General features: G+C 44.3%; 1 long non-coding RNA gene across 1 annotated transcript; it reads right to left on the bottom strand.

Annotated features, from left to right (window-relative positions):
- Nucleotides 1-6,288: 6,288 nt before the first annotated feature.
- LOC124707634 lies at nt 6,289-7,738 on the bottom strand. Its single transcript, XR_007004946.1, has 3 exons — nt 7,026-7,738; nt 6,832-6,927; nt 6,289-6,710 (listed from the first exon to the last, which is right to left on the bottom strand). It is a non-coding gene; the product is annotated as an uncharacterized LOC124707634 (long non-coding RNA).
- Nucleotides 7,739-10,819: the final 3,081 nt, after the last annotated feature.

Here is a 10,819-nt window from a genome sequence, read left to right as displayed (position 1 = left end):
TCTCTCAAATCCTCGACTTCGTACAGCAGTTCAAGATATCACATTGTACACATGATTTTTTCGTTACAATGTATCTAGACCATGTTTATCAACTTGAGTTGTTGCTACATGACATAAGAAGACAATGTGAGCAGGTTTCATATTTTTTTGATTTTTTTTGAATTTTTTATCCTCATTTCAAATCTGGTCAAAGCTATGGTTTGACTAGCATTTGAACAAATTCAAAACAAAAATTTGAGAAATGAAGCATGGATCCTTCTTACTTACACCAAAATGAACCTATTTCCAAGTTTTGGTTCCATTCCATGATTCAAAGTTCAAACCCTTCTCTCAAATCCTCGACTTCGTACTGCAGAGTTCAAGATATCACATTGTACACATGATTTTTTCGTTACAATGTATCTAGACCATGTTTATCAACTTGAGTTGTTGCTACATGACATAAGAAGACAATGTGAGCAGGTTTCATATTTTTTTGAATTTTTTTGAATTTTTTATCCTCATTTCAAATCCGGTCAAAGCTATGGTTTGACTAGCATTTGAACAAGTTCAAAACAAAAATTTGAGAAATGAAGCATGGATCCTTCTTACTTACACCAAAATGAACCTATTTCCAAGTTTTGGTTCCATTCCATGATTCAAAGTTCAAACCCTTCTCTCAAATCCTCGACTTCGTACGTGCAGAAGTTCAAGATATCACATTGTACACATGATTTTTTCGTTACAATGTATCTAGACCATGTTTATCAACTTGAGTTGTTGCTACATGACATAAGAAGACAATGTGAACAGGTTTCATATTTTTTTGAATTTTTTTGAATTTTTTATCCTCATTTCAAATCTGCTGGCCAGCTAACCCTAACGGCAAATCTGGACCGTCGCCCAACCCTGAGGACCAACCGCATTCGTCCGATCTGTGCTTCTAGAAGGATTCCGCGGGCTGGCGAGCGTGATCCGTGGGAGGACTAGTTCTCGAATCTGATTGGCCGCCATCTTTTCTCCCTTTGGGCTGAGCTCACATCCTTTTGTCCGCTGGGCCGAAACGTGTCGCCTCCTGGAGAGCCTGCGCGCCCGACCCAGCCATCGAGCAGAACGCCCACGTCGGCATGCATGCCCCATGCAGCGTCGCACTAGAGCTATTGTGTTGTAGAGTGCAGCGTCCTCGTCTCAGCCTTGCCACTCCTTTTAAAGCTACACATAAAATACGGGGCCCTAAAATACGAGGCCAGGCAGTGTGTGTCGTCTGTCATTGGCATCTAGAGGAGCAACGGTAAAACCAACGGTAACAAAACTTCTTTATTTTATTCAACAAAACTGATTTTGTTTTATCCAACTCTTTTTCATGTGTCTTTCTGTAAATACAAGCATAACATACTTAGTTTCTTGATAAACAAATCATGCTTGTGTGTCATAGCCAAATCCAAACATAACATACTCATTTTGATTTATTCAACTCATTTTCGTGTGTCTTTGCCAAATACAAGAATAACATACTTAGTTTCTTCAAAATCAAATCATGCTTGTGTGTCATAGCCAAATCCAAACGTAACATACTCATTTTGATTTATTCAACTCATTTTCGTGTGTCTTTGCCAAATACAAGAATAACATACTTAGTTTCTTCAAAATCAAATCATGCTTGTGTGTCATAGCCAAATCCAAACATAACATACTCATTTTGATTTTTTCAACTCATTTTCGTGTGTCTTTGCCAAATACAAGAATAACATACTTAGTTTCTTCAAAATCAAATCATGCTTGTGTGTCATTGCCAAATCCAAACATAGCAAAACTCATTTTGATTTTTTCAACTCATTTTCATGTGTCTTTCTCAAATCCAAGAATAACATACTTAGTTTCTTCAAAATCAAATCATGCTTGTGTGTCATTGCCAAATCCAAACATAGCAAAACTCATTTTGATTTTTTCAACACATTTTCATGTGTCTTTCTCAAATCCAAGAATAACATACTTAGTTTCTTCAAAATCAAATCATGCTTGTGTGTCATTACCAAATCCAAACATAGCAAAACTCATTTTGATTTTTTCAACACATTTTCATGTGTCTTTCTCAAATCCAAGCATAACAAAACTCATTTTCTTTTATTCAACTCATTTTTCGTGTGTGTTTGCCAAATACAAGCATAACATAGTTTCTTTAAATCAACTCATTTTCGTGTCTATTTTACAAACTCATTTTATTTTAGTCGATTCATTTTCTTAATACTCTACTTTAAGTTCAAACGGTCATGTACAAACATACACAAGCAAATCGAAGGGCATCTTTTTTCATCCCCGCCGCGTAGTACCGGAGCTATTTATTGCGTCTCAGGCCCGTGTCGCAAAGTGCGGGGGCGGCGTGCTCTCTTTTCAGCCATGGAGCAGCTCACATTGGCGGGCGGGCAGTGCGTACGTGCCATCGTTTCAGGAAACACGGGATGCAAACGAACACGGGTCAAGCTCATCCATTTAAGGGCCCTGCCCCCTTTTAATTTTCTCACACGCCCCTCCCCTTCTCCTTCTCTTTCACACGATGCCCCCGTCCACTCCCATTCTTTGGCTATTTAAGGGCACACATCCCCTTCCTCTTCACCACTCGCCACTACTCTCCTTCTCTCAAGCCGCAACCGTCCCATCCGTGCCCTAGCCACCATCACCAAGCCCATGGCGTTCACCCACCCAACCTACCGTCTCCCTCGCGACCGTCCTGCAGCGCGAGTACCCGGCGGGAGTGATTGTGGAGAACCAACTCCGTGTGTGGACCATTTCTCGGTGGAGGACTGGTAGGGAACTTGCGGAGGTCTTCCTCTCGCAAGGCTACCGCCACCTCAACCGCCCTCGCGGCGCGCCGCCCATGTTCCACCTCGACGCGTACTTCGACGGGGGCAACGGTGAACTCCAGATCGGCCTCACCGTCCGCTTCGTCAACCCCCACGACGCTTTCTTCCTTCTTGGGAAGGTGTTTTGGTGTGGATGCGAGTTCATCGCATTCACAACCTACAACATCTTCACCAATTTCCGTGCGATCTTCCCCTCTCTCGGAAACATGCACTCCCTCCCCTACAACTTCCACTACCCGCCCACCATCGCCATCGAGGAGGAGGAGGAGTGACCACCGGAGGAGCCAAGCCAAGGAGGAGCCAAGGAGGAGCCAAGGATGACGGCGTCGCGTCATCTTTTATTGTTTTCTAGTTTTTATTATCTATTGTCGTTCTGTGTGTTTTATCGTGTGAGTTTGTATCGTGTGAGTTTGAACCGTGTGCTTGCTTCGCCATATATGCCCCACTTTATGTATGCTATTTAATTTCCATGTTTTATGAGTATTTTTATTTAATTTCCATGTGGTCAAACATTTATGCATTTGGTAAAACGAAGTGCATCACATTGCTCAATCCTAACCCTCAAACATATGAAACCGAGAAAAGAGTGATATGAAATGAAAAACCCAGGTCATGCTTTACATTTAACTTAAAAGGCCGGGCCACAGGGTTAGGTCTCAATCCTAACCCTTTTTTTTCGTTTACAGACGCAGCCCGCTTTACATTTAGCTTAACAGGCCGGGCCAGGCCCAGGCCGCTTCTCTTTTCCTCCACTTCTTTTCATCTATTTCTTTTTTACCTTTTTCTTTTGCTTCTCATTTTCTGTCCTCAAATTTGAATGTTACTCATTTTATTTACAAAACTTTATACTACAATTTGCTCATTGCCTTATATTGAAGGCTACATAACAATGCACTTTGTTCTTCTATCACAAAAACAAGGCACGTTGAACGGTAATTAACATTGCACAAAAACTAAATTGCAATTCATTCTTGACGGTCATCTAGATGGAAATCAAAGAAGACCATGTGCCATGTCATTCATATCTAACTTCATCGTCTATCGACTAATGATCAGCACATAAGCAATCCCAAGAGCAATTACACAAAGATAAAAGAATGCAGCCATCATATTATCCTGCTTCTTCAGAACCACGAGTTTCTTCATCTGCTTGTGCATCTGCTTCAGCTTATTCAACTCACTGCCTTGAATTCTTCCCCATTCCCAACAGCTGAAGCAAGCCCGCCGGTGGTGGGAGCTACAGATTTGTCCAACATCAGCCCCAGGGATGCGCCTTGACCTTGAATCCTATCGATGTACTCGTCCAACCACTCAAAATGCTTGCAACTCGCGTAGATCCCGAAACCAATTCCCAAATCGGAACGATGAACCCTAATTCCCAAATCGGAAATATGAACCCTAATTCCCAAATCGGCTCAAAAAGCAGAAATTGGACACACCAAAATGAAATTGGGAGAGGTATAACCAAGATCTGACCTTCCCCAGCTCTGGCTTGCTGTCGCACTTGACATACTCGCGCCCAAGATTGCCGTTCGTGTCGGACATGGTGACACGCCGCTTCGTGGGTGCGGTACGGGGGCAATCCGGGCACCTCGTCATCGGCACCGGACCATACCGCGGCCGGCGGGATTGGGAGGATGAAGCGCCGACATCCGCCGCCGCGATTTGTCGCCGGAGCCCGAGAAGAAGAGGGGAGAGGGGTGGAAGGTGCGGGCAACGGTCGGAATGGTGGCGTCGGATGGCTCCGGGAGTGGCGGCTCTGTTTTCGCTGTTAGTTGTGGGTCCCACGCCGTGACGTGGACAACCGGTGGATCCCGCGCTTGAGGCCTCTCGGCTGATGTGTATAAGTTGTGGGACCCGCGCTTGAGGCCCCTCGGCTGATGTGTATAAGTTGTGGGACCCGCGAGGATCACATAATACTACCACTAACCCGTGTCCGGGCCGACCGTCGCACATAGGCTATTTGGGCCATCTCAGCTGTCGCATGAGAGCTATATCCACCAACAACATCGCATTCTGGACGCGTTTCTTCAATGACGTCGCATAGGAGCTATTGGCCCCATTAAAACCAAGTAAAATATCTTCTGAGTGAACCACGCACGGAGGTCTGGTGCCGTCTAACCAAGAAACCATCCTGCTCTATATGGTGGCTTGACTGTCATCGGACTTGAGCTCGACGAATTTGATCAAACCATTAACGACAGTAACATCCCGAAAAGGCCGCGGGGAGACGTGATTAAACTCCATACCGTACTGCAACTCCAAGCTGGGTTCAGGGACCGGCCACTGCATGAGACGCATCGGCGGGTTCTTGCCCAACACATTACACAAGCAGAATACCCTGCCAAAGATCAACCCAACCGAGCACCCCCGCACCACCAAATGATATTACCCCTGCAAGACCTTGATGATCAACTGCCTTAAAGTAGTCTGTCTCCGAGTCCCGGGCCAATAGAGCCTCCTTCCTCACTACGTGAGGTATCCAGATTGCCGGCACAAAAAAGTGCCGGCAAAGGCACCAAAAGTGCCGGCAAAGTTTTTTCAAGGCATAAAAAAAAGTGCTGCATTTATTCCAGTCGAGGTAGGTCTTTGCCGGCACTTTTCGAGAAATGCCACCGTATGTATGTCAAGGCACAAAGACGGATGCCAGTAATAGCTATTTCAGGCAGTTCAGTTTGTGCCTCTTAAGAGTTTTGCCGGCACTTTTGGTCTATGCCATGGAATCTTTTTGCCGGCACTTTTTGAAGATGCCGCGGAATCTTTTTGCTGGCACTTTTCCGAAGATGCCGTGAAATCTCTTTGCCGGCACTTTTCCAGAAATGCCATCCAAACTTTTTGATGGCACTTTTAGAGGATGCCTCCGATTACTTTTTCAGGTTTTTAATTCTGGTGCCGCTGAATATTTTTTTAGGCATTTTTTAAGTTGCTATACTGCCTGCAAACATTCAAGCAATCTAGCAGTCAAGCATACATCAAACTCAAGAAGTCAAACAATGTTTAAAACCAATATTTCCAAGCAGTCTAGGTCTCAAACCAACATTCTGAAACATTCAAGGGTTCACAATCGAGACATCTAATTTACATGACCAATAGGGTCCATCTCCACATCATGAACAACATGGTTTGAAACCATTAGATAAAATACACAACAAGGTTCATCTAACAGGGTTCATCTAACTGGCTTCCATCTTGCTCCAACAGTGGTTCTCAATTTTCCGCATTTGTTCCCGATTCGCCGCTTGTTCCTCCAATGTCAAGCACAAGTACCATCATATCTAGAATAAACGAGACCAAACATGACAAAAGTAGCAATGTTTCTTATATCAGGGAAGTAGACATATTACCCATTGCGAAAATAAAATCAAATTGCAGCAACTAGTAAGTAGTAACACATTAAATTTATCAAGTACATAGGTACCTTGGTATACATAATAGAAGTATACACATTTATAGTAAAAACCAGTGAGCTCAGGCACTGGTTGGTACTCGATCACCCTGTTTATTGGGCCTCATGTTTTAGCTTGTGGTGCAAAGGCTGGTGCAAAGGCCCTAAAAGCTTGGAACTAAGAAGCATGTCTCTGTTTATAGTTTGTCATTCAGGAAGAGTGGATGTTGTCAAAACTTTTTGAGTTGGAATCCAAACATTAAGCATTATCCTGTAAGGTCTCAAGCAAATCAAGTCATTTTAAAATTTAAAAGCTGACAACATCAGTAGTTTAGAGTTGTAAAAGGGTTATCCAATCTACTCCATTAGAAGCTGACAACATCAGGAGTACTCAGTTTTGAGTTTTAGTACCTACAGTTGTAAAAGCCTGTCAACCAACACCATTAGAAACTATCGCAGCTGCCGGCTGAATTCCATTGCCCCCACTGCACATCACAATATGGATTTATAGATAGCATTGTCCTGTAAAGTCTCAAGCAAAAGCAAGTGCACAGGTTCCGATACAGTATTTTTGCGGACTGATGAAAATGAGATAAAAGAACGCACCGCTTGTTTGATCATTCCTACTCTGGAGTATTTGCTTGATCTGCAACATGTTGCCTGACTACTACCAGGTTTAGCAGTCTTCTGGAACAAAATGACCTGCATCCCAAATGAACTGTCATTTTCTTTTTCATGATAAAACAAAAGGACACTTGCAGGAATAGGTTCAGTTCAGAGAAATGGTTCCTGACGATTACCGACTCCCTCCTCGTGATTAGTTGCAGGAATAGGTTCAGCCTGCTCATTAGCTTTGCATCTGCACACGATGCAAATGTTCAGGCCTGTTATGTTTTCCAGTCTAGTCTAACTCCGCTTGATAATGGCGAGGCTAATCAGGGACCACCTTCACCAAAAGAGAAGCCTGAACAGTCTTGCAATACTGAAAACAAAAAAGATCTTGAGCAGTTGAAATCTGATAGCAATGAATGTACAGAATTTCCTGATGCAAAGCTCAAGGAGTCATCTGATGTTGATGTAGTGGCCTTACTGGTGCATGGCAATAACAGTATCAGTTTAGTAGTGTTCAATTATGTTACACCATTGTCATAAAGGATGAATACAAGGAAATAAGTACTCCCTATGGCAAACATCAAGGATGAATACAAGGAGTACAAGTGCTTGGCTTACAACATCAATTAAATACTCCATTAGGCTGAAAATAAGCTTAATGGACATGGTTGATGTTATGGATAATTTCATCAATTGAGTCTCTACAGATCTTTGGTTTCTGTCTAGCATTGACTATGATAATTGCATGTCTGAACTCTGAACATTTACGAGTACCATCCAACTGTGGGCACACTAGTACACCTTGCATCTCCTTCTGAAAGGAAACCACTTGCATGACAACCAGCTACAGATTCCTGCTTCAGAACCAACAAGATACGAATACTCCAAACTTTATCGTTTCCTTGAGCAAGCATTACTACTTCTGTAGATTCCTGCCAAGTGACTACTCGATGACACTACTCAATCAAGGGCAAAACAAGTGGCAGTACTACTCCATAGCAGAGGAGTAACATGAGGAAGAAGGAATCAAATGCATGTTAACCAACAAACATCAAATGATTTTGAGTTTAATTTTTCATGGCATAAGTATTTCAATTCACAGGAAATATATTATGGCCCAATTCTCCATCTCCAGTACAAGTAGACAAAAACAAGCATAAAAAGGAATCATCTCTAGTCTGCAACTTTCGGGATATGCAACATCAGTAATTTAAGTGATCTTAAGCAACATAGCTGCTAAGCGGGAAAACATATATTTTAACCATTGTCCTAGATGTTGTGACAACGGTTCATGACAATAGTTCACTGAGCTTCTAAGTAGGATGCATTAAATAATAAATATTTACTTGAAAGTGCAACAATCCATGACAACTTCAAAGCCTTGACAGGCTGCATGTACAAAAGGGAGCTGAACACGCCAAACCAAATTGTTCAAGGTAGTTGCTTCGGTCATGCAATTCTATACTTAATCCATATATATAGTTCACCAAGGACAATTTAGATTAAGGACCAACAGACCAAGATAGCAGCTAGTTTTGTAATCATCAGAGAAGTTCAATGGTAAATCATGCATGAAGTGGAAATCTCAACTAGTCCAATGCAATCATAGAAATGCGCAAAACTAGTCAGACACACATATTATAAGGAATAACTTCACTCAAGGCAAAAGGTGAAGTGAACAATAATTTCTAAATTCTTTTGAGGATGATATTCTGGTATCATCCAAAGGAATAACAAACTCATTCATCTAACCTGTGATGTGAATATGGTTGAGGGATGCAGGAGTTCTAGCCTGGGTGGAAAACGGACTGCCAATCCTAGTACCGACACCAGAATGTGCATTTGTCAACTAATATTACTAGTATTGATTCTTCAGGCACCAGTGGTGTCCTATGTATCAGTTATGGTGCTGATTGATGATGCTTATCCAACTACTGTATGCAAGTGAAAGAACAAAATATACATGTAGCTAGTCATATGGCCTCTTATCTACAACTGTATGCAAGCACAACTTGAATGAATGAATAACGTGACAGGACAAGTGATAATGCTGATATGCCAGCCATCAGCAACACTCACATCACATATATATCACATAATGCCAGCCAGCGGGATTGGAGACGGAGGGGAAGAAAGGGGGGGCTCCTGGGAGAAGGATTACATGTGCCTTGACTTGAAGAAGCGCGGCGCCGGTGAGGGCCTCGGCCTCGATGTGGTCTAGTCGGCGATGCTCGATGCGAACCGCTTGTTGTCGACGGGGAGGCCCTGGATGTCATGGTCCCCGACGATGATTGTTGCAAATTCGGCCTGAGATAGGCGTATGATGGACTCGGAAGAATAATGTAAACGGACATAAATCCCAGATTGGCAGCATCCACCGGCGAGGTGCCGCGCACGTACCGAGAGGACGGGAACGGGAGCGGGGCCACGTTGATGAGGCCTCCGCGGCGGCGTCCCCGGCGGCGGCGGCGGCGGCGGTCTTGTTCCCGTCGGCGCGCCTCTCCTCGGCGCGCTCCGAGGAGAGCAGCCTCCGCGGCTCCGGGCGGGCGTAGCAGACAGCAGCGGATCGCGCCGCGCGCGGGGCGCGGCGCGGGACAGCCCCGCGTCCCTGGCCGTCAGATCGAGCGGCGGCGGCGCCACGAGCCCCCTGGAGCACGCGGCCATTCCTCTCCATGGCGGCGGCGCACGCGCGGGGAGTGGGTGGCTCAAGAGGCGTGGCGGCGCGGTAACTGCGGCGGCGACCGTGCCGAACCCCATGGCTAGGGTTAGCCGTAGCGTCGCGCTCAGGGGCGGAACGGCAGGGTGCAGGTAGGGATCCGGTGGAGGGACCCAAGACGCAGCTCGCCCGGTGCATGGAGGCGGCGGATGCAACCGGCGTTGGGCGAGCGGCGGCGGCGCACCGGGGAACCGAGGACGTGAGAGAGAGGTGGTTACGGGAGAGGAAAATGAGAGATGGCTGGGAGGGACAGGGATTCAGTAACATTGAAACAGCATGGCACGTTGTGCCATGATCTCTCATCCACCCTATATTTTCCATCTAACGGCTGCAATCGAGCGATCTGAAAATTTTACTAAATTTGTCTTTTTTGCTGCGCCCAAAATACAAATTATTTTTGATTGAAACTTTCCGCAGTTACAACATGATTCCTTGGTAATACTTACATTTTTTGTTTTGAATTTTTTGATGATTTTTAAATATTTTTTGAAAATCATCATAAAAATTCAAAATAAAAAATATACATGTTGCCAACGAATCATGTTGTAAGTACGGAAAGTTTCAATCAAAAATATTTTGTATTTTGGGCGCAGCAAAAAAGACAAATTTAGCAAAATTTTCAGATCGATTGATAGCAGCCGTTAGATGAAAAGTGTAGGGTGGATGAGAGGTCATGGCACAACGTGCCATGCTGTTTCAATGTTACTGAATCCCTGTCCGGCTGGGAGGTCAGTTCGAGTTTTGCAATTAGGCCCTTCAATTATGAGGGAATAATAACGACACTTTTTATGTTATGTGCGCGAAAACTGCCACGAAAGATACCAGCACTTTGGTAAATGCCAGCAATCAGCAACAATTACAGGCACTTTCCAAAAACTGCCGCAAAAAATAATACCGGCACTTTGCAAAATACCAGTATTAATGAAAATTGATGGCACCTTCTAAAAATGCCTGTAGTTAGATAGTAATTTGAGGCACTAACTAAAAAGTGCCACTAATTACTACCATCCGTGGCATATTTGTAAAGTGCCGGTAAAAAACTGCCGACAATACTAGGACGTGAGGTAGTGCCTGGTCCATGTTTTGCTCCGAGACCAGAACACCCTAAGATCGAACTTCATGCTGCAAGCTCTGTGATTGTTGCACGAATCGGGAATAACGACGGCGTAGTGATCGCTCGCGCCGTCGGCGAGGGGCAGTATGCCGACCTTCATGTGGTCGAAATCGCGAGGGTAGGGTACAGGGATAAGGTCGAGCCGTGGTTTA

Source organism: Lolium rigidum, chromosome 4, assembly GCF_022539505.1.
Source record: "Lolium rigidum isolate FL_2022 chromosome 4, APGP_CSIRO_Lrig_0.1, whole genome shotgun sequence".
NCBI lineage: Eukaryota > Viridiplantae > Streptophyta > Magnoliopsida > Poales > Poaceae > Lolium > Lolium rigidum.
Note: the sequence above shows the minus strand (reverse complement) of the source record. Positions and strands in the feature narration are given on the sequence as shown.